General features: G+C 33.6%; 1 long non-coding RNA gene across 1 annotated transcript in view; it reads left to right on the forward strand.

The window, feature by feature from the left end:
- The window catches only part of LOC122533994, a 171,386-nt gene that overhangs the window by 16,326 nt on the left and 129,843 nt on the right, over positions 1–25,217 (forward strand). Inside the window, exon 2 of the long non-coding RNA XR_006307812.1 lies at positions 2,334–2,375. This is a non-coding gene — a long non-coding RNA (uncharacterized LOC122533994). The remainder of the gene's footprint in view (positions 1–2,333; positions 2,376–25,217) is intronic.

A 25,217-nucleotide genomic window follows, 5' to 3' on the forward strand; every position in this document is an offset into this window, starting at 1 on the left:
AATTTGGTAAATTTAGGATCTTTTGGTAAGTTTACATTTTTTTCCGCTCTCGATGTCATCTTCATCATTTGTTCCTCTTTTGCAGACCTCGGATTTATTCTTTCAACGTTCTGTTCCTCATATCGTTGTTAAGTTGCTTTCCTTTTTATTTTTATTTTTATTAAAGATTTGGTAAGTTTGGAGTCTCCTGGTTTTAAATTTGGTAAATTTAGAGTCTTTTGGTAAGTTTACATTTTTTTCCGCTCTCGATGTCATCTTCATCATTTGTTCCTCTTTTGCAGACCTCGGATTTATTCTTTCAACGTTCTGTTTCTGATATTGTTGTTAGATTGCTTTGCTTTTTATTTTTTTTATTTTTTATTAAATATTTGGTAAGTTTAGAGTCTCCTGGTTTTAAATTTGGTAAATTTAGGATCTTTTGGTAAGTTTACATTTTTTTCCGCTCTCGATGTCATCTTCATCATTTGTTCCTCTTTTACAGACCTCGGGTTTATTCTTTCAACGTTCTGTTTCTGATATCGTTGTTAGATTGCTTTGCTTTTTATTTTTTTTTATTAAATATTTGGTAAGTTTAGAGTCTCCTGGTTTTAAATTTGGTAAATTTAGGGTCTTTTGGTAAGTTTACATTTCTTTCCCCTCTCGATGTCATCTTCATCATTTGTTCCTCTTTTGCAGACCTCGGATTTATTCTTTCAACGTTCTGCTCCTGAGATCGTTGTTAGATTGCTTTGCTTTATATTTTTTTTTATTAAATATTTGGTAAGTTTAGAGTCTCCTGGTTTTAAATTTGGTAAATTTAGGGTCTTTTGGTAAGTTTACATTTCTTTCCGCTCTCGATGTCATCTTCATCATTTGTTCCTCTTTTACAGACCTCGGATTTATTCTTTCAACGTTCTGTTCCTCATATCGTTGTTAGGTTGATTTCCTTTTTATTTTTATTTTTATTAAAGATTTGGTAAGTTTGGAGTCTCCTGGTTTCAAATTTGGTAAATTTAGAGTCTTTTGGTAAGTTTAGATTGGGTTGAGTTTGGTCCATTTCTTTCCGCTCTCGCTGTCATCTTCATCATTTGCCCCTCTTTCGCGGAGCTCAGATTTATTCTTTCAATTTTATTCGTCCTGTTCCGATATCGTTGTTAGATTACTTTTTTTCTTTTTTTTTCTTTTTATGAAAGATTTGGTAAGTTTGAAGATTTTTGGGAAGTTTAGATTGGTTTGGGTTTGATCCATTTCTTTCCGCTCTCGCTGTCATCTTCATCCTTTGCCCCTCTTTCGTAGAGCTCGGATTTATTCTTTCAATTTCATTCGTTCTGTTCCGATATCGTTGTTAGATTGCTTTGTTTCTTTTTTTTTTAAATTAAAGATTTGTTAGGTTTAGATTAGTTTGGGTTTGACTCGTCTCTTTTCGCTCGCTGTTACCTTCATTCTTTGCCCGTTTCTTTCGATATCGTTCTTAGATTACTTTATTTCTGTTTATTGCGTTTTTCTTTCTTTTTTTTTTTTTTATTAAAGATTTGATAAATTTGGACTCTTTTGGATTTATTATTCGATTTATTTAACCTTCAGAAATTCCGCACCGACACTGTGTCTCGAAGTCTTTTAATTCACTGTTCGCAAAAAGGAGCTATATTACAATTATTATAATATATACAGTGTGTTTAATAAAAACGTCGACATCACTTCTCTGAAAGAGATATTCTTTTTGTAATAAATTCTGCATAATTTTGAAAATGTTTGGTCGATCGAAGAGTCTTAACAACGAAAGACCTGAGTCGTCGAATTCGAGACTAATAAGAAGCATTTGTCTTGAAGAGTTTTATTATTTGATCAAATAACTATAAAGAAGAGCATTATTTAAATGTTCATGGAATCAACTTCTAAAACTATTAAATATAAACTAAATTAGACTATGTGCTATTAGTATAATAGAAAATAAAAATCTACATGCTTAACTTAAAGTAAAAAATAACTTAGACTGTATCAATACCTCGAATATTTTTATCTATTATATTATATTATATTATATTATATTATATTATATTATATTATATTATATTATATTATATTATACTATATTATATTATATTACATTATATTGTATTATATTATATTATGTTATGTTATGTTATCTTATATTATATTATATTATACTATACTGTACTATATTATACTATACTATACTATACTATACTATATTATTTTGTATTGCATTGTATTGTATTATATTATATTATATTTTAAAAGAAATTGCTAGAACGTAGAAATTAGATTTGTTTCACTAATTGGAATCCTCTGGTTTTCATATATTTCACAGAAGAAAATTCTTTCTGTTTTAGGCTGCCTGTAACATCGGAGGAGGATTCCATCTTGTGCTCGTGGTAAGTTTTCACGAACCGTCTTTTCTTTTCATTTTTCTTCTCAAAAAGTAATCCTCACAATTCTCATCCCTCATTCGTTGATTCTCAATTTACGAAGATTATTTGTTATTGTCATTATTACTTGTTACTACGTTATGTAGTTGTTACACTCGCAATTATTGGACTACGAATGCTTATGCAAAGCTACACAAAATACACAAAATATATATATACATATAATATGTAAAACCATGCATAGATATTCATCGTACGAAACAAATTTCTGTTTCATCCCCCGCCGGTTATATTCATAAATATATAAAATTGCATAAATATGCATGGTCTGGAAATTATCATTTCTCTGCACATTTTAATTCGTACGAATGTAAAATTGCATAAATATGCACAGTCTGGCAATTACAATTCCTCCGTACGTTTCAATTTGTAGCACAAACATATATCCCATTTCTTCGAACGTGAAATTGCAAACGAACGGTTTTAATTTACAAAATCGACCAACATACACGCACATAGATCTCGTGCTCAAGCAGTTCGCTTCTTTCGCACAGAATCGCGCGTGCAATTCCAGCAGTTTGTCGTCCCTTCGTGCGATTTAATTCGAGGAAATCGCTCGCGACAGACAGACAGCCCCGGAAGACAACTTGCTCGCGCGGCAACCACGTTCACGTTGAACACTTTGCTTCAACAAGCGCAAGTTAAGTGCACTTATCTTGGCCAAGCAAAATATTCAAGCCGAAATTAATTTACTTGCCGTTGCCGCGTTTGTTTGCGCGCAAACGCGCGTGCAAGCGGAACTCTTGGGGCGAAATCTTGAAAGTTTCGGTGTTCGTTCAGCGATCGTGCAGCTCGCGCAAAGTGCCCGTGTTTACACGTAAGCGGCTGCACTCTATCGTTACCCTCATCCTCCATTTTGTCGTCCCGGCGACGAGCTCGCCGAGCCTGGGAACTTCCTCCGTTTCGCTCTCCCTTTCGCCGAGATCTCTCGTCTAATCGACCAGTCGACGCGTTAACCGTTTCAACTTTCATTTCTCCGTCGATGTTCGAATTGCAAGGCGCAGCTTATGTTAATTAAGCGAGCAGACCTGTTGTAACTGCTTGTAATTATTACTATTGGACTTGACTCTCGCGGAAGACTGTTTGTCGGATTTTCGCTAGTGAGATGACGTTGTTTCCTCCCGCGTTTTCGCGCGCTGTTTCGGCTCATTCGCTATATTGTAGTATAGTAAGTCGCTGTTTATATTTTCAGTTGCGTTTTTTCGTTTTGAAAATGGAGAGAATGCGTCGAGAGTTTGTGTTGTTAGGAAAGTGTTGATTGTGTCGTTAAAGAGAGTTTATTTGAGTTGTTAATCTGTGTTCTCTGTCTTGTCTGATTGTCTATCATATTATCACCGACATTGTTTTTGAATAAATATCATTTACATTTTATCTCTACAATATTTAGTTTCTCTTGGCAAACGAAGCTCGATAACTTCGACAATTTTAAAAAATTTGAGAGATGTAGCTGTAGAGAACTTAGATTTGTTAATCTGTCTTGTCTGATTGTCTATCATATTATCACTGACATTGTTTTTAAATAAATATCATTTACATTTTATCTCTACGATATTTAGTTTCTCTTGGCAAACGAAGCTCGATAACTTCGACAATTTTAAAAAATTTGAGAGATGTAGCTGTAGAGAACTTAGATTTGTTAATCTGTGTTGTCTGATTATCTATCATTTTATCACTGGCATTGTTATTAAATAAATATCATTTATATTTCATCTCTACGATATTTAGTTTCTCTTGGCTCGATAACTTCGACAATTTTAAAAGATTTGAGAGATGTAGCTATAGAGAGCTCAGATTTGTTAATCTGTGTTCTCTGTCTTGTCTGATTGTCTATCATTTTATCACTGGCATTGTTATTAAATGAATATCATTTATATTTCATCTCTACGATATTTAGTTTCTCTTGGCTCGATAACTTCGACAATTTTAAAAGATTTAAGAGATGTAGCTCTAGAGAGCTTAGATTTGTTAATCTGTGTTCTCTGTCTTGTCTGATTGTCTATCATTTTATCACTGGCATTGTTATTAAATAAATATCATTTATATTTCATCTCTACGATATTTAGTTTCTCTTGGCTCGATAACTTCGACAATTTTAAAAGATTTGAGAGATGTAGCTATAGAGAGCTCAGATTTGTTAATCTGTGTTCTCTGTCTTGTCTGATTGTCTATCATTTTATCACTGGCATTGTTATTAAATGAATATCATTTATATTTCATCTCTACGATATTTAGTTTCTGTTGTCTCGATAACTTCGACAATTTTAAAAAATTTGAGAGATGTAGCTCAAATTTGACTTCTTACGAAGCAGAAAACATTCTTCTCTGATACCATCGTTTAACGTGTACACTTAATTTCTGGCATTTATGGAAAATCTCGTATGGAAATGTCGTATTAAATTTCACGATGTATGTTGTAATTTTTAATTCAGCATTTTCTTTTTGTCTTTTAAATACAGGATTGTCACTCATTCAGAATGAAAAATATGAGGATTACGATTTTCATAAATTCTTTCTCATTATTATCAATATTAATACTAGAATTAACAAAGTAGCCGGAGAAAACAATCCGTGATTTTACAGATAATAATTATTTCAAATTTAAATTAAATTTTTTTTATTTTTAATTAAATTAACTCGTCTACGTAACTCGAAACAAAGTAGTATACACACATTTGTGCTGAAAATCTTACTTCAAGCTTGAGTCAATTGAATAATACACTGTACGAAATAAAAACTGTGCGATAATTAAGGATCTTCAGTTTGTTTCAATTTTCGTAAAATCGTGGAAATGTCAGACAAATGTCTCGAAGCTCGTTTCGCAAAACACACTGAGAAGAAATTGTTGAAATGACAATGTCGCGTTCACGCAAATGTACAAATTGCTTACACACAGTCGATCACATCGTCGACTAAATAAATATCGTATAATAACGATCTTCGAGGCTCTTTCAAAGAAACACGAATTACACGCCTCCGGTGCGCTTTATTAAACGATTACGTTTTAATCGCTTTAATGAACTGATCGGGGCCGCCGAACACGACGAAACGAGAGAAATTACAAGGAAATCGATTGTTTCACTCCTCCCCCTTGCTTATTATTTTCGTGCTCGTTTCATTAGAACGAAAAGGGGTTAACAAGCTCGCGAGGCAATTAAACGACACACGTACGCACGCATCGAGGAAAGAGTGAACGTTATTTGTTGAAAGAAAGAAGCTAGCCATTGTCAGCAAATATATATATATATATATATATATATATATATATATATATATATAGATGTATATTACGTAAGTTCGTAAACTTATCGGTACTGGCCATGACGTTCTTCGATTTGAAGAAACTTTGGCTAACTAGTTATAAAGATTCCCGTGCAAAACATTGTTGCAACGTGAAACGTCTTGAAAGTTGCGGAAAGTAATAACGAGCGGGAGATTCCGCTTTACAGGAGAACACGCCAAAGGTGACAGCTATCATCAGTTTCCGCGAGAAGAAGAAGACGATAAAAAAAAGAAAAAAAGGGAACATGACGATGACGCGCGTAGCGAGTTTCAATTTTAGCCTACTGTAACTTTATAATTGTCTCGTTGATCTCGAAGCAGTCAGAGACAGTTATTTCTTTTCTCTTTTTCTTTTTGGAACAAAAAAGCTGCTAACAAGAGATCGCGGCGAATGAATCTCCACGTTTAATTGTTTACGGGTATTTTGTTTTGAAGATTGATTTAGAATTTGTAAGTACTATATTTCGTTTCTTTGAGATGAAGAGCTTGACGATTTCTATATTCAGTGTGGTTACTGAATTAAAGTCGAATCTTCGATTGCGACCATTTTTAGTGTGAATAGGAGAGAATAGGTTGTGAGTCAGACTAGATTAATCTAGTACTGTTCAACACGGTTTTTAAAATCGTTCGTGACACTGACATGAGAGTTAAGGAAAGTAGATTAAAATAAAAAATGTTTTTTTTCCGTAGATAATTACCAGAAGATCTTTATATATATATACAGGGTGTCCCAGTTTTTCCGGCATAATTTTGATAGCGTATTATAGAAGCAAAAGTAAGAAAAAATGTTATATGAACATATGGTCTTAAATGTTTTATTAAGGAGTTATAATACTAATAATGCAAAATGATGATGAACTGGAATTTCGCGACACAACGTAAGAACGTATTATGAATATTTATTTGTGTTTTTACATAAATTCTTATGTTTTCTTGCTGAAGTAGTTGATATCGTCATTGATTTTTGCCGAGCTGATAATATATATATATATATTAATATATATTTTATAAAATACGGTAGTTATTATAATATTTTCGTAGATGAAACAAATTGTATTCTGTTTGTTTTTCATATGTGTATGAATTTGCACAAACAAAGTAGCAGCTTTCTAATATACGTGGCAGTATAAATACGACTTTCGATAATTTCAATTTCCTCTTTGCAAAATATTGCGATATAATTTGATAATAATAATAGTGTAACGTACGCTTGCACACGTTCGAAATTTGATTTTTCCATCGGTTGAAGAAGAGAGTTTCTTAGTTGAAATTATCGCCGTCTCTGCGGTTGAAATTGAAATTACTTGAATTCCAAGTCACAATCGTTTGTTTATCATTCATTATTAACACCGGCGAGGAGCTGCCCGTGTGCACTCTGACTGGCAATTAAAATTGAATAAGGTTGATAGACGATTTGATTAAGGTTCAACCGTAGAATCCACCCTCGAGCCAAGCGCCTTTGGCTTCGTTTTGTGTGCACTGCGAGTACACGAAAGGGTGAAGCAATGTTTACGGATCTATCCAATTATTTAGGGTTATTTGATGTTACCTCCTTTGATCGTGTTAGCTGAGCTACCCACGAAAAGATCCACGAGAGTGGATCCAAGTAATGCAGTCCTGTTGTTTTCGCCGCACACACGCGTGTTCATTCTGGAAAATTTGGCAAAATACGCGCGTGACTCTTGATTCTCACGTAACGATGTAAAATAAATCTAATATTATTTGTAACTACGTCTAATGATTTAAAAAGTTGAAGTATGCAGTAAGAGGAAAATATAATATAAAAATAAATATTTGATAATGATTTATATATATATATATTTATATTATGTACTGGAATAATTTGGAAAGCTAGGATATTCAGTTCAATAAGAAAAGAAAAATCTAATACCTACAAGGTGGGCCAAAAATCACTTGCTACTAAAATGATTCTGTAATTTTTTTTATATTATATTTATATTTTTTCTTTTTACATTATATTTATATTTTTATATTTATATTTTTTCTTTTTATATTATATTTATATTTTTATTTCTATTTATATTAATCCTTTCATTTATTTAATCCTATTTTTATCTTGAACTCGAATTTAATTTAAAAATTAATAAAATTAGATCTTTTTTTATACTTCGATGTTTTATTAAGACAGAAAAATTGGTTGGAAGAAACTTCTGGTCCACCGTGTATTATCTAGTTCCAGTTGTGGTATTAATATTTGTGAATTCATTCGTTATTTGTAGAAAATTTGAAACTACGAAATTACACTATACTATAATTATACTGTAATTACCCAATAACAGGTATTTTCTATAATTGGCTTTTTTTTTTTGTATAACTTGCACACGAAAATTTTCTAAAAAGTGTCAACTGACTGATAAAAATCCGCAGTCGAATAATTCAAATTCAGAGAATCATTAATATTTAAAAGAGCATTATAAAATAATAAATATCCAATACCGAGCACTAAAATTTCACTGCTGAAACGTTAAATTTTAATAATCTGACGTGAATTAGTACGATCATCCAACAACGTTGTAGTAATTACGACAGTCACCTAATCCATTTCAAACTATAGAATTAACGCTATTTGCAATCGAAGAAATAACCTTAATCCAGCGAAGCACTTCTGTCTCCGCGTGGAGGGAAACTTCTCTCGAATTTCCCTTAAGATATTCATTCGAAACCGGAAGGCGCGCCGAAGAGTCAGCGTGTTTTCTCTTAGATTGTACGTCAAAGTGTCGACTCTGCTTTACTTTCTCCCTCTCTCCCTCTTTCTCTCTCTAACCAAATTAGTTTGCCCACTTAAAAGTCGCGCAAGCGAATCGGCAACGAAAGGTGATTAGCATTAGCAAAGACGATTACAACACGCAACTGGTAAACTGGTCGGAGTTTTATTAAACGATCTCGCGTCTGCGACTCGATAATGCAATTCCCTCGTTATCCTCTTCGTCCGTTCTTCTCCGATGGAGAAGTGCTCGAGCGATCGAGAGAAAGAGAGCTCGTTGTGCTCGTTCTAAGAGGGAATTACGATCTCCACGTGGGGAAAAACGAATTGGATTATGCTGATTATCAGAGGATTTTCAGAGACTTGGATTTTCTATCGCAAGATACATATGTGTATGTATCAAAGTCTCGATGATATTTCGGATGTAAGCTTGAAGCTCGGGTGATTTATTCGACTCGAACACCGCATAATTCAAAAATATATTGCGTATCGTCGATGTGCGTGATTTAATCGACTCAGATACATAATTTATAACGTAACTCGGAACACGTGATTTCTTTTATTTGAACGCACAATTCGACATAAATAACTTATTTGATTTAAACTCGTTGCTCATAATACAAGGTGGGTGAAAAGTTTCTAACTATTTTTTTTTTTCTTTTTTAATAAAGCATCGAAATATAAGAAAAAATTAATTTCATTAATTTTACATCTAACTCAAGTACAAACACGATTTTCTCGTTATGTTTTGATTATTGAATTATTTCCTTCGAACGTCGATCGCCAGAAGTTTCGCAAATTTATTTCAGTAGGAATTGATTTATTGCCCTAAAAAATTGAAAATACGTGACTTATTTCATTCGAACACATGTGATTCAAAGTATACAACACAAATAAAAGTAATTATCAAACAATGAAATACGGATCAAATGGAAGCGATTAAATGATTTTTTCGAGTGAAGACAATCAGTGCAAATGATTGACAATTGTGACTTCACTCTTTGTTATTATTTCAAATACAGTTTGCACAGCTCTGTACGTACACTTGCTTATTTTGATCTAAACAGTTACTGTAGCACAGATATACTTTTCCGGATTAATTTTATTATACAATCTTGTTATATGTACTCTATTTACTCTATTTTATATTAATACTTGAAAACCAAACTGATATGGTTTGAATAAATATTTCAAAGTATATCTCTGTGTGAGAGAATTTCCCATCTCTGTAACTCGAGATACATACTCTATTTACTTTATTTTATATTAATACTTGAAAACCAAACTGATATTTAACGTATATGGTCTGAATAAATATTTCAAAGTATATCTCTGTGTGAGAGAATTTCCCATCTCTGTAACTCGAGATACATACTCTATTTACTTTATTTTATATTAATACTTGAAAACCAAACTGATATTTAACGTATATGGTCTGAATAAATATTTCAAAGTATATCTCTGTGTGAGAGAATTTCCCATCTCTGTAACTCGAGATACATACTCTATTTACTTTATTATATTATACTATTATACTATTATAATATTATAACTATTATACTATATTATACTATTATACTATTATAATATTATAACTATTATACTATTATACTATATTATACAATTATACTATTATAATATTATAACTATTATACTATTATACTATATTATACTATTATACTATTATAATATTATAACTATTATACTATTATACTATTATACTATTATAATAATACTTGAAAACCAAACTGATATTTAATGTATATGGTCGGAGTAAAGTATTTCACAGTATATCAAAAATATGTATATATATATATATTTGAAAAATCGAATTGATGTATTTTGGGATGAATTGGACAGAAGACTTCAGAAATGTGTCCAAAATCAAAAGAAAGACTTATGGATGAAATTAGAAGAACCGTGGAAAGAAATTCATTCTGAGATATTGTTAAAATTAAACGGAAGTATGCCACGGTTATTTCTGGCCTTCATATTTGCACAAAGATATAAGATACGTTATATACAACTTGGTGAGATTTTTGACATATACAATATGACATGAATATGGAATATGACATATGTCAAACTGTTTATGTGTCAAAAATCTTACCAAATTGTATATAATGTATCTTATATCTTTGTGCAAATATGAAGGCCAGAAATAGCGTACTTCCGTTTAATTTCAGAATGAATTTCTTTCCACGCTTCTCCTAATTTTTTCCATAAGTCTTTCTTTTGACTTTAGACACATTTCTGAAGGCTTTCAATTCATCCCATAATACATCAATTCGATTTTTCAAATATACATATACATATTTTTGATAGACTTTGAAATAGACTTTACACATATACGTTAAACATCAGTTTTGTTTTCAAGTATTATTATAAAACAAAGTAAATAGAGTGTGTATCTCGAATTACAGAGATGGGAAATTCTCTCACACAGAGAATATCGTCCGAGTCTCTCACGCGAAATAATCATATTTCTCGACTATAAGTCGCAAATAAGTCGTGTAAAAGAATTGCAAACGCGGAGGCCCTGAATAATAAAAAATATCACGAGGGTTTATTTAACTTTTACCACCGTTCGCTGCTGCGCGAACGTGGCATAGTTCTTTACGTGTCGCAGATGCAGGGGGTAGGAGAGCATATGTCAGCGGATGAACTTTTTTACTACCCACAGTGTGCGAACACCGTGTTTGCACCTGGTCTCCAAATTCTCAAGTGTTCTTTCTCGCCTTTCTTCCCCCTTCGGAGAAAGTTTCGCACGGTTTCGAGCGTGCGTAAGAACTTTCTAGCTTTTCGCGATAAAGAGTATCCTCGGTTGTTTACAAATTTACAATATCCTCGAGAGATCATTGTATACCTCTGGCACTTTGTCTCGTTAAATGAATTCTTTAGTTACGTTTAAGACACTCGTTTAGTGACTAATTTCGTTTAACGTGTCGTCGAGACAAGTTTGTTTAGTATAAAATATAAATTGAGGAGAAGTTTTAACTAGAAGTAGAGTTTTTAAATATAAATTGGGGAGAAGTTTTCACTAGAAGTAGAGTTTTCTGTTGATATTCGACCAGTTCAGTAAGAATATTATATTATATTATATATAATTAATTTAATTATATGTGATATATATAATTATATTATATTATTATATTATTATTATATAATTATATTATTATATTAATTTCACATTTCTGTAGTAATATATATATATATATAATAATTACATTCACATTTCTGTAGTAATATATATATATATATATATAATAATAATATATATAATATATATAATTATATTATATTATTATATTATTGTTATATAATTACATTATTATATTAATTTCATATTTCTGTAGTAATATATATAATAATTATATTTACATTTCTGTAGTAATATATATATAATAATTACATTTACATTTCTGTAGTAATATATATATAATAATTATATATGTATAATATATATAATTATATTATATTATTATTATATAATTATATTATTATATTAATTTCACATTTCACACAGTAGTAATAAATATTATTGAATTGAACTGACGAATTAATAAAATTAATAGAAGTTACTTTATTTACTTAATGTACAGAGATTTCATTTAGTTTCATTTGCGAAATTGTGAAGGATATATTAATTTTATACAGGGTGTTTCACGTAACTGGCACATCTAAAATAACTTTCTAATTATACACTCAATGAAGAATTGTTTGATACAAAAGTTGTGTGATTTTAAAGGAAGCAAAGTATGGCGTGTCAATTTTTCGTGTTTATGTTGAGAAGTTTCGAAATTTTCAACGTAACCTCTATTTTTTTTTAAATTAAACTGTATATCTCTTCTCATCATCATAAATCGAAAGGACATTAAATTCCAAGTTTACACGTTCGTCGTAAACCTAGTTACAGAGATATTTTACAATCATTTGCCTCAAGGATGAAAATTGACTGCTTTTGAACAGCATTCGCTGTTTCACATTGTATTATACATACATACATACATCTGAAAAACATTTTTATACATACTTACGTTTCCAGAACAGTCGTGTTGACGGCAATAAAAGAAAAGAGGGGAAGAAGAAAATCATTAATTCAGTGTTCCATTCATTTTTAAACATACATGATAATCACTCGATCGTTGTAGCCTTCGAATATCGATGAATTGTCGCTCAACTTCATTCGTGCGAAATGAAATTGAATTTCCACCTGTAATTGCAGCGACGAGATAGAAATATGCGTCGCACGATTAATTTTGTCGAGATTGCTGGGAAAATAAACTTCAGCGAGTCGCAACGGTGAAGCTACTTAGTATTCGCGGATTGCGTTCATTTCGCTCTGTTCGTTCGACGCGTTTACCGTTGCGGATTTAATAACGTTTCGATGGCCGAGTAAAAATCGGCCGATCGTGTCGGCCGATGTTTAGGTTAATCACTGTTTGATTATGCCCAATGAATTGCCCGAATGGCTCGCATGGCTCTGGCCGATCATTCTCGTAATTAGAAATTTCGAAATGAATTATACCCGGCTGGGATAATGGAGCCGGTCGTTGGCGGTCTCGATCACACGCGTTTATGCGATAGGATCCAGTAATTTTAACGATATTGCTTTTCAATCTCAACGCCGTGAATACCAGTAATGGCATTAAACGCTGGGACTGTCGATGATCAGAGTGCGAAGGCCAATGGCGAGGAGATTAATGTGTAACAAAGAAAAGATTCTATCTTCTAAAAATCTACATACCTACGAAATCTGACATCTGACGTCAGGAAATTTTTTACACCAGAATATATAAAAAATACGTATATACATAAAATATATATTTTACAATCAGAATATATAAAAAGTACGTGTATACATAAAATATATATTTTACAATATATTTATTTTACAACCAGTACGTGTGTACATAAAATATATATTTTACAATATATATATTTTACAACCAGTACGTGTGTACATAAAATATATATTTTACAATATATTTATTTTACAACCAGTACGTGTGTACATAAAATATATATTTTACAATATATTTATTTTACAACCAGTACGTGTATACATAAAATATATATTTTACAATATGTGTATTTTACAACCAGAATATATAAAAAGTACGTGTATACATAAAATATATATTTTACAATATATATATTTTACAACCAGTACGTGTATACATAAAATATATATTTTACAATATGTGTATTTTACAACCAGAATATATAAAAAGTACGTATATACATAAAATATATATTTTACAATATATTTATTTTATAACCAGTACGTGTATACATAAAATATATATTTTACAATATATTTATTTTACAACCAGTACGTGTATACATAAAATATATATTTTACAATATATATATTTTACAACCAGTACGTGTATACATAAAATATATATTTTACAATATATTTATTTTACAACCAGTATACATAAAATATATATTTTACAATATATATATTTTACAACCAGAATACATAAAAAGTACGTATATACATAAAATATATATTTTACAATCAGAAAAATCATTCGAACACTGATGTACATTAGGATAGTACCATTTTAATTTATAAACACAATTATCACTCATTTAAAAAATATCCCAAATGCATTTTTTTTCATTTTTTTTTTTTTTTTGTTTCGAGAATGAGCAGCAATTCGATGCAAATTTATGGTCACAATGACGATCACTATTATTTTTTTAAGCGTCCTGGTGTCTAGCTCAATTCACCAGAGACGACACTCAGAATTGTCATCTCGATGCACGTTCCATCTTCATAAATTAAACAGCATCGCGAAATATCGCGATAACCACTATAATACTACCGATCCGCATTGCGTTTTCTCGTTCGTCCGGTCGGTTACATCCGGGAAAAGTGACGTGAAATAACGGGCCCGGAAGCGGAAGTTGAAACTCGTTAAACCTCGTGTTCAATCTCGAGAGATAAATCGCGTTAAACGCGCGATATTCCCCCGGTGTAGTTTGCTCGAGCGCGTTCACTAGGCCGAGCCTAGCAATCACCATTTTAAGGAGAAGAATTCTCCTTTCTTCTTCTTTCTCTTGTTTCCTGGTGGAATCTTTCTCTCGAAAAAAAAAGAAAAAAAAAGAAAAAATGAAGAAAAGGAAAACAGTGTAGAAGAGGTCGGAGCAAAAGAGCGAGCGAACGATCGTGTCGATGGAGAAAAAAAAAATCTGGAAGGAGTAAAAATCGCGCCTCGTCGACTGAATCCCGACAAAAGAGCCGGAAAAATGACCCTCGACCCAGCTCGCAGGAGGGAGAAAGAAGTGAAAAGCGGGGGAGAAACGCTCGCCGACGGACCTGATGAAAATTCAATTGAATCGGATTTTTTTTTTTCTTCTTTTTACTCGTTCTCTCTCTTTCTCTCTCTCTCTCTCTCTCCTCTTTCTCGTCCGAAATACCGAAATATGGCTGTTAGCTCGCGTTACACGATCATTTTCCCGCTGGACAGCGTTCGACGGCTCGCGATAATGAAGAGCGGCGGAAAACAAGGTCGGAACGTGGCGCGACATGGATAGAGTGTTGTCGTCGGATGACGCGTTAAATCGAATCAAGATAAAAATGATTGCCCGCCGTGAAAAGGTGCAGTCGATCACGAAGTTCAGAAAATTTTCGATACTTTAAACTAACGTGACAATTCACGTTTTAAAACGCGGGTCTTCTTCTATTTCCACGAGCAAGTTTTTTTGAGTTTCATTCGGTAATGTTTTCACGTCGTTTCGAAAAATTGTAAGAACTCTTTGAAATCGATAGACTTTTTGAACAGAGATCTCTCGATTTTCTCAATCGCTAACGCTATCCCCTCCACTGCCATAATATTCGCGTATGTATACAGTACCAAGAAGAGAATGGTTGCATGTGTGAAACAATAAATCAAAAATGTGGAGTAAAATGTTTCGTTTTCGAGAAGATCGAGAATTGAAAATTTATCAAGTGTCCTTGAGTTTAGTCCTCAATTCTAGACAAAAGAATAATTAACAAATCTCCACCTGTGAGGATAAGTCGAAAATGTGGAATAAATTTTTCGTTTTCAAGTAAATCGAGTTTGAAAGTTTATCGCGTAATTTTTCACGAAACATATTCTAAATCTATTTTCTATTAAAAGTGAAGCTTCAGATGAAAAAAAATTTTATTTCACATTTTTGACTCACATTTTTTGCGGTTCGACTGATCTCCTGTTAATTATTCATTTCTGAATTTAGAATTAATTTCGAATTAGTCAAACTCCAGTGTGTTCGATGAATTTTTCAATTTGGACAATTGTTGGATTATCCGTTCGATCTTCGAACGAAATGAAAGTATGGGGAATTGATTTTGCGAACGGAACTGAAAGGAAGGAGAAAAAAATCAAAACGATGAACGAAGAACAGAGAATTTATGGGCGGATAAAAAGAAAAGAAGTTTCGAGTTGGAAAGGAAGAATGGCGGATAAAGAGCGGGATAACGAAACGTGAACATCGGCAAATATATATTTTTTTTCTTTTCTTTTCACTCGGCAAAGAGAAAGAACGGACAATCTCTTTATAAATGGTGTTAACTCTTATCCAGTAATATTGATTCTTTTTCGTACGTGCGGAGTTTCTTTCTCCTTTTTTTTCTCTCTCTCTCTCTCTCTCTTTCTCCTTTACTTTGCCGCGATGGTCGTGAAATATATCTTGCTTTTTATGGGTTGCTTGAACCATCCCCGATACTGGCGTGGTTTACGCGCGATGTTTCTGTTTTTTTTTTTTTTATAAACAAAAAGGAAAAGAGAGAAAGAAGACAGAAAAAAAGAGGGAGAGATGCGTATGAAGAACGCATGGAAGGCGTGGTTTATTTAACAAATGTAAGTCTGATGAACATTTTCAATCTACGTTATTCGCATAACTAGACTGTTTCGCAGGTTGTTTTTCTGCGTTTTTGGTGTCGAAAAGAATCGAGAATTACGGAATTACAATTATTGTTAATTCGAATAACAATTATTACGTGTGTGAATGTATCGATCATTAAGAATCGTTAATTGTAGCTTGTAATTTGCGAAAAATTCGAAATTCTAATAGAAAACTCGACGATATTTTTTTGTAGAATTCTTTACAATTATTAAATAACGATATATTATATTAATGGTTGGTAATAATTAATATATACATGCAACAATAATTAATAACAATTATAGAACTCTAATACAATGTAATAATCATGTGGTTTATTGACTGAAACGATTCTTCTTCTTAGGTTCCGTTTCGTTTTTCAATCATCTTCTTGAATTACCTGCAACTTAACGTAACACAATTAAACACAAACTGCATACGATCGAATATTTTTAACTTCATTTCTTGTAACTATAAGAATCTAACGATCTAGACTCATTTATACAAATTTTTCCAGAATACTTAAGAAATGTTGAAATATCGTTTAAATATCCAAAAATTGAAAAAGTAAGAATTTTTTTGAAAATGTTATATCAGGTGGCATAGAAGGCACTATACTTTAGATATTTTACACTTTGCACGAACGCAAACCAGCGAGAAACGTGAACTAAATCAATGCAACGAAATTGGACGATAGTTGGTAAACGAAGCCAATCAGTTTGGCTTCTGAACGAAAGGATCGTGATTTCGTACGTCGAGCGTACGAATCGCGTTAGGAAAAACCGTAGGAAACGGAGGAATTTTCGTAGAATTAACGGTGAAAGGAAGGAAGCTGAGGGGGCTGGCTTTTTCAAGGGGGCGAAACCTTGTAAAAGCAAACGCGGGTTCGCGGGCGCGGTAATACTTTCTCGATGAACTCGTCGAATGTCCGCTCGTAAAGAAAACAGGACGAAAAGCAGGCGAGGGGCGATGTAGAACATCAACAACGAGCGAGGCAAGAGCGCCGTTCCGCGAAAACAAATTCGCTAAATAAATACAAAGACGAGGAAACATCTATCGTACATTCGGCTTGGTAAAAATCCCAAGCCGTATTGGGTTATTTTCATGAAATATTGCCCGATGTTCTATCGCGGCTATTTCCGGGTTTTATCCTCTGTAAATCAACCGGCGACTCTGCATAGTTTATTTACACGCCCCGGTAGCTGTTTTATCCCGTCGCGGGAATATTTGGCTACCAGTTTTAGAGAAACTCTGACGAGCAAGATCTACGTTCTGTTTGTCCCATCTTCTTTGTTTAGAGAACCCGATAGTCGGTTTACGTTCAATAAATATGTACGAAACGAACGGCGACGTCGCGTCGTCGTGTTAATTTTTCGAAACTTTTCGAGGTCGACGTGAAAGAGCAGTTGAATTTTGTTTGAGTACTTTGGGCTCGATTGACTTTAAGCTCGAAGATCGAATATATATATGTATATTTCGCGCGATAATTAGAATTTTCAATGATTGACAGAGTAAAAGTTACAACGATTAATTGTAGAGATGAGACGGATCTTTCTAATTTCTTAAATTATTTCATTCGTCGGGACGAACCGAGTTTCAATCTGACGAAATGAATCTGTCGGTATTTGCGAGAAGTTGCAACTTCGTTAAATAAATAAATATTTAGTATCCGAGATTCGGCAGTGAAACGTTTAAATATTCAGTAAAGTAAATTGAAAGTGCATAAATATGCATACGCAATCTAGCTGCGATGAGCTAAATCAATCTGGCGAACAAATAAAATTAAAGTTACGAAACAAATAGCATCTTCATTAAACGAATGAATAAATATCTTGCTATATACTATTTACACCATTTCATACTGTTTTAATACCTAACCTAAACAAAATCTGGCCTAACCTGAACCTAAACCAACCCTAGATAGAGAGTGCTTTGAACTTTCAAACAGAAGTGCAAACGAATATTTGCAACACACCTCCATTATTATTATTACATCCTTGCAAAGATTTTCTATCGCAAAAACAACCGTCTTTGTTATTATTATAAAACTAAATTGAAAAAGGTGAAGAAACGTTGTCGACCTGTCGGCAGGCTTTCACGTACGATCTCGGTGTCTCGCCGACGTAGAGTTTCTTTGAGGCAGCGTGGTTTATTCTATTAATCCCGCAGGATCGTGAAAAGAATATTCCCGTCGACTGGTCTTTCCCATCTTGAGCGTGTATCGGGGAATATCCTGTTATGGAATTCTGCGAGACCGGGACGGAAGGCTAGCGAATTGATTTCGAGCCGTACAAAGACACACTCGATGGAACCTTCGTTCGAAATACGTGTTTAAAGAGAGACGAGAGACTCTCGAGGTCATCAAGTCATAAATAAAATAAACGAAAGAATCAAACGAATAAACAAAACACATCAAGTTAATATAATCGTCACGTGAAGTGATCTAGCGCGTAAGTAAATGTCACAACATACTCTCTGGTCAGATTGATACTCTGGTGCATGAAAGACAATTGCTCAAAACGGGGAGAAAACTATTCCTCCTTTTTATATGAATGCAACTTACTCTTTTCAATACAATATCTCTTGAAACCGAACTGGATTATCTCCTCAAAGACGCTGCGAATCCGAACTCCTTGTTCCTTGCTCACCTCTGTGACAGACACCCTAACTCCATTTCCATTTTTATTGATGGCTGTAAGAATGAGGTGTCTGGTAGAGTAGGAGCAGCCTGCTACTCACTTAAATACCTTCTCACTGTTGAACTTACATAGTTATTTCTCTCCTCTCAGCTGAATGTATTGCATTAAAGAATGGCCCTTGAGTCCTCTTATGATAATGTTTTTATATACTCAGACAGTTTGTCTGCCCTGCAAGCTCTAATTAAGAGCTCAGTCACTATCAATACTAACCCATTTATTCTCTATATTAGAAGGCTTATAAACCGCTACTCTTCAGGCAATAAAAAACTATATTTTTATTGGATTCATATTGGTATTACTTTCAACGAAAGAGCGAATAGTTTAGCTAAAGAAGCGTCATGTACTAATGTCTCTGATTTTTCCCATAGCTTTAAAAAGCAGGCTAAGACAGAAACAGAAAGACAGAATATCTCGGAATCTGAATTTAAGGGTAAAATATTTTTCAAAAGCTATTACCATCCTTCTTCTGAACCGTGGTTTTCACGTAAAAAAACTCCCTGGAAACTTTATTTGCTGGACAAACACAGACTCCAAGCAGATCACATGCAATTAGCTGCTTCCCTCTTCAAAATTAACTTAGCTCTTGATACAAAATGTCAGTGTGACAGTTTAGTTCAAGGTCTCAACCATATAATTTGACAGTGTCTCCAATCTCAACGACAATAGGAATGTCTTAATTAATAAACTATGTGGAATGGGTTATTTCCCTCCCTACACAATGGACTTCCTTGCAAGCAAACCATATATTACTCCTCTGTTGATTATTCACAAATTTCTCAAAAGCCACGGTTGGCATCTGTAACGGATCTGTGTCGAGTGCTTAGCTGTGTTTCTCAGTGACTTAACAGTTCTCTTAGTTTTAGTTGTAAGCTCCAGTTATAAGTATGTAAATAGCAAACATGCATCTCAGTTGTATATCAGTGTAATCCTTGTAGAAAAGTTTGCGAGATTGTTTCTGTACTGTTAGTATGCAATGTGCATGCTGCTAATAACCCTGTAGAAGGTTCTATCATAGCGTAAATAAAAAACGAAAAAATATATATATATATATAATCTTCATAGAATTATGCGATGGAAAATTAAGTCTCTCAAAGAAAATTTTTTGGATCTTCTTTGGAGGAGATGAAGAAGACACTCGAATCGATTCGGCAGGTGTGCTGTCCATGTCACAGTCATAATTGTCAGCGTTCACCAAGGTTTGACTGTGCTTTCTGTCTCTTTTTCTCCCTTTCCCCTGTGGAACAAGAGCAAGCTGCTTACTGGTCGTTTAAATTTCGGATCACTAGCTCGGAAATGGAGACCTCGTGCGCCATTAAAAGCTACACGGCCTTTCAGATCGGTCCACTTTTCTCCTCGTGACCTTCTCCCACCGCCAGAAAGCCAGAAAGCTTCCTTGGCTTTCCGCGAGATTCCAATTAATGATTCCAACAGGAGCAAGCCCTTCGTTCACCGCCATTGTCCTACGAGTGGTGTAACTTTCAGCTCGGGCTCAGGCAGTTTCACGGCGAATTTTCTCGACGAGATCTCGAGAAGGTTGTTTTTTTTTTCTTTTTTTTTTTTTTTCTTTCTTGACCAATGTTTCGAAGCGCTCGTCGACGTATTAAACATTCGAAGAGGGAACTTCGGTTCTAATCCAAAGGCGGCGAACTTTTTCTCCGTGCGAACTGCACGACCTAGTCTGCCCAATTCTCACACCATGAAAACTCAGTTCCCACTCTGTTCTTTCTGTTCTCGCCGCAGTGGATCATACAAACTACTTTCACCTTATCTTCTTTTAACTTTAGCTGCTCCAGGTATAGTTGCTCCAGAATAGAGAAAACAATTTATATGTATACATATGCAGGGTGTCTCAGTATGATCAGAGAGGGAGTGTTTGTATTTTTGGAGTAATTGTATTATTGAGTATTAGTGAGTGTTTGTATTATTTTGGAGCGATTGTATTTTCTGTATGAAAATAAGGAATAAAGTTTTCTCGTGTAAGATTTTTGGTTTTTGGGAAAGCCGAGTTTGAAAATTTATCAGGTATATACGTGAGTTCAGATAATTCTAGGCCTGATACAAAAGAATAATTAACAGAAGGTTACTGTACCTGTGAAGATAAAATGTGGAATAGATTTTTTTTTCGTAAAATACTTCATTTCTAAGAAAATCAAGTTTGAAATTTTATCAAGTAATTTTCAACGTTCTAAGAGACACGTTCTAAATTTATTTTCTTGAAAGTGAAGCTTCAGATGGAAAAGTTTCGTTCCACATTTTTGACTTATTTTTGCGTTCGACTAATCTTGGGATTAGTATGCTCGATAAATTTTTTAAACTCGGCTTTCTCGAAAACGAAACTGTCTATTCTTTATTTTTGACTTGCTGAAACACTCTGAATATATACGCGAGTATTATGGTCGCGGCAATCTCAACACAGTGGAGGGGATAGCGCTAGCAATCAGAAAAGTAGGGGCTAGGGCCGCCAGTTAACCACTCTATTCTAAATGACGTAACTTTCAGTTCAGAGGGTTTGAAAGATTGAACTCCGGTGAGAATTATTGCTTAAAAGTTGCTTAAAATATAACTTTCTTTAAGTTATTGCTTAAAATTGTCACAAGACGACTGATAGTTAGAGATTTGAATTAATTTTCATCAGCTTCAATATTAATGGCCCAATTTGAAAAGCTTGCAGCTTCTTCAAATTCGTTGCACATCACCTCGTGTGAAATTAAGATTTTATATTATTTCGCAATAATATACAGGAAATTTAGAGGATACGGAAATGAGACTTTTGAGAGATGTGAATGTTTTAAAATTTTTGTCAAAATACGCCGGAAAAAATTGAAGACAGTGTTGCTTGTTTTTAGAACATTCGACATGCGTTTGAAGATGCACGAAAACATGTTTGATTCGAAATATACATAACCCAAGATGAATGATCACAAGACTATTTTGACGTTCAATTCCCTATCGTAAGCTTATTTCTATAATTCAATAGATCAGTAGTTAGATTGCTATCTCAAACTTGGCCAATTTACTAGAAACTTAATCTGTTAGTTAATAAAGAAAGAATTTGCCAGTTTGTTTCGTAATCGTGTCGATTCGACAGATCCAGTCAGAACAAATGGAAATTAAAATTACGGCAATAAAACGTTCGTCATTCTTTAACATTTTATTATTATTAAATTTTTCAACATTTCCGAAAATTCGCAGTCGAATTTTCCTCGCTCTCTCGCCGTCGATTTCGATTTTACCACGTTTTCAACGAACCACGTGACTGAGATACTATACGAGCCGGTGAAAAAAAAAAAAAGAAAGAAAGGAAGAAACACAGTTTAGACCGGGGCAAGCTCGTAGTTTGGCGTTTCGCTCGCGCAGCATCGTTAAATCTTTGATTCGTGGCGCAGATTGGCCGGCGAGCGTTTATCGGCCGTGGAAACGTCGCGAAACAAATGATCGAGCGAATGTTTCGCCCCGGCGAATGAAATTTTTAGCCACGGCACATAGCCAGTGCGCGATCGGCAATCCGCGTCGAAGAAGCGCGTCGAACGCAGAATCGAGCCATCTCTCCGACCGTGTAATATCTCGATTGGACGGCGTAACAGCGCTCGTAATTTTCGAAGCTTTTCATCGTCCATGCCCTTTGACTTCTCGCTGTTACAAAGCAGCGGCGTTTCACTGCCGCGGTTCAAAATCTCGCTTCTGTAGTCGACGTACGCGCGACACTGCGTTTACCGAGTGTTTCGAACGAATTCCAGGATTTTTTTCTTGTCCATGGAATTAAATGGAAAATTTGTTTGGAAAGTTTCCCGGAGTTAGAACGAGTTTTGTGGAATCGACGATGGAGCTTTTTTGGAAAAATATTCGCACACAGCTGCTCGTGAAAGTATTCGAATTCAGATTATATTGCAATTGTGCGAAGTGTTGTCAAATTTCAGTAATGTTGTCAAATATTAAAATAAAAGTTTTCAGATGTGTTCGAATGTTGTTTGTATTATGCGAAGTATTTTCAAATTTCAGTAACGTTGCTGTACTATTATTTATATTTGTCAAATTTTAAAATAAAAGTTTTCAGAAGTGTTTGAACGTTACTATGCGAAGTATTTACAAATTTCAGTAACGTTGCTGTATTATTATTTATATTTGTCAAATTTTAAAATAGAAGTTTTCAGAAGTGTTTGAACGTTATTATGCGAAGTATTTACAAATTTCAGTAACGTTGCTGTACTATTATTTATATTTGTCAAATTTTAAAATAGAAGTTTTCAGAAGTGTTTGAACGTTATTATGCGAAGTATTTACAAATTTCAGTAACGTTGCTGTATTATTATTTATATTTGTCAAATTTTAAAATAGAAGTTTTCAGAAGTATTTGAACGTTATTATGCGAAGTATTTTAAAATTTCAGTAACGTTGCTGTACTATTATTTATATTTGTCAAATTTTAAAATAGAAGTTTTCAGAAGTGTTTGAATGTTATTATGCGAAGTATTTTCAAATTTCAGTAACGTTGCTGTACTATTATTTATATTTGTCAAATTTTGAAATAGAAGTTTTCAGAATTGTTCGAATGTTATTTGTATTATGCGAAGTATTTTCAAATTTCATTAATGTTGCTTATTATTTTTATTTGTCAAATTTTAAAACAGAAGTTTCAAAATATTTATTACAAATGTGTATTCAGCGCTACTTGAACCATTGTTAACCAATTTTTAAAATTTTCTCAGCCGATAGAATTAAATAGAAATATTTTTGGGAATTTTTTTCCAGTTGAAGGGGATGAATCGTGCAATTACAGTGTTTATTACAGATTATTTAGAAGAACGCAACGAAAAATAAAAATAGCTACGAAAGTGTTCGAACACTCACAGAATGAATATATCGTTCCTATTATACGTGTAAAGTATTTTCAGATCTCATTAATACTGTTGTGAAAAACTTTACTATCGTACTTATACTGGTAAAGTTTGAAATTACTGAGAAAACGTGATATTGCGTGAAAGTTACGAGATATTTATTGCAAATATATATTTGCAATAAGCTTTTTGAATTTTCTCTGTCAATAGAGCCTAATGGAGAAACTTTTTGGAAATTTTCTAGTTAAACAGAATACGTCGTAATAGTTGAAACATAATATTCAACTATCGACTATGTTTATTAGAATTCTTTAAAAAAAAAAGTATAGAGCCACTCACGAAAGTATTCAGACAATTATAGCAACGTTGAACATGTTATTTGCGTCATACATGTAAAATATTTTCGAATCTCGCCAACACCATAATGACGGACATTGGATCAAATTTGAAACGGAATCAAGAAACGTACATAAATGTTATTTATCGCAAATATTTAGAAACACATTAACAAATATTTGCACAGACTGAATTTTTAACATTTCTCCTGTCAAATGGAATTACGGAATTGTCAGTGACGAGTTAAAAATCATGTGTCGCGCAGCAATTTTCGTCAGAATTTGGAGACTTCAGATCAAACAACATGTTTACATACGTGCATTTAATATCGAGTATAGAATCTCGAAACTATTATCAAACAACACGAATATCATTGCTCCGATAATATTGACTCTCAAACATTTGCTTAACACGTGAACGTAACGTTGATTTCCCAGTGGTGCGTATCAATCGTCGATCGTACGTGCGTGTTAAGGCTACGATAAGACAAAACAAAAGAGTCAAAAGTATTCCCTGGATCGAGGGAGGAAAAAAAAAAAAGACACGGAGAGCTATCCTCTAGAACGATGGTGAGTTACGATCCTAGATAAACCAGTGAGATTGAATTTGTCCCATCGACGACACACACACACATACACACACACGTCGATTTAATTAAAACGGCTTTGTCTGTATATTTCGGAGAGAAAGAGAGAGACAGAGAGAAAGAGGGACGAAATATTTCGGAAACGAAACGAAACTAGACGAGGCGACCTGATACCGATAAAAGAGCATCGAGGAATTGTTATTTTCACGTACTAAAATTTTCTCCGTTTCGACGATTCTTTTTTTCTGGTTCCTTTTTATTTCGTTGGAACGCTTCATAAGAATCGTTGCACGCTTGTTGGCGATGGAAAATTGCATCGCGCGAGATCGACGCGGAGAACGTTAATTTTCGCGAATCTCGAATCACGCGGAACGCGACGCGTCGTTGATACGATTCTTCTGATATTTTGTCATTCACTTTTGTTTCGACGATGTTACGTTATAGTCG

Source organism: Frieseomelitta varia, unplaced genomic scaffold (genome assembly GCF_011392965.1).
Source record: "Frieseomelitta varia isolate USP_RPSP 00005682 unplaced genomic scaffold, Fvar_1.2 scaffold_564, whole genome shotgun sequence".
NCBI classification, from domain to species: Eukaryota; Metazoa; Arthropoda; class Insecta; order Hymenoptera; family Apidae; genus Frieseomelitta; species Frieseomelitta varia.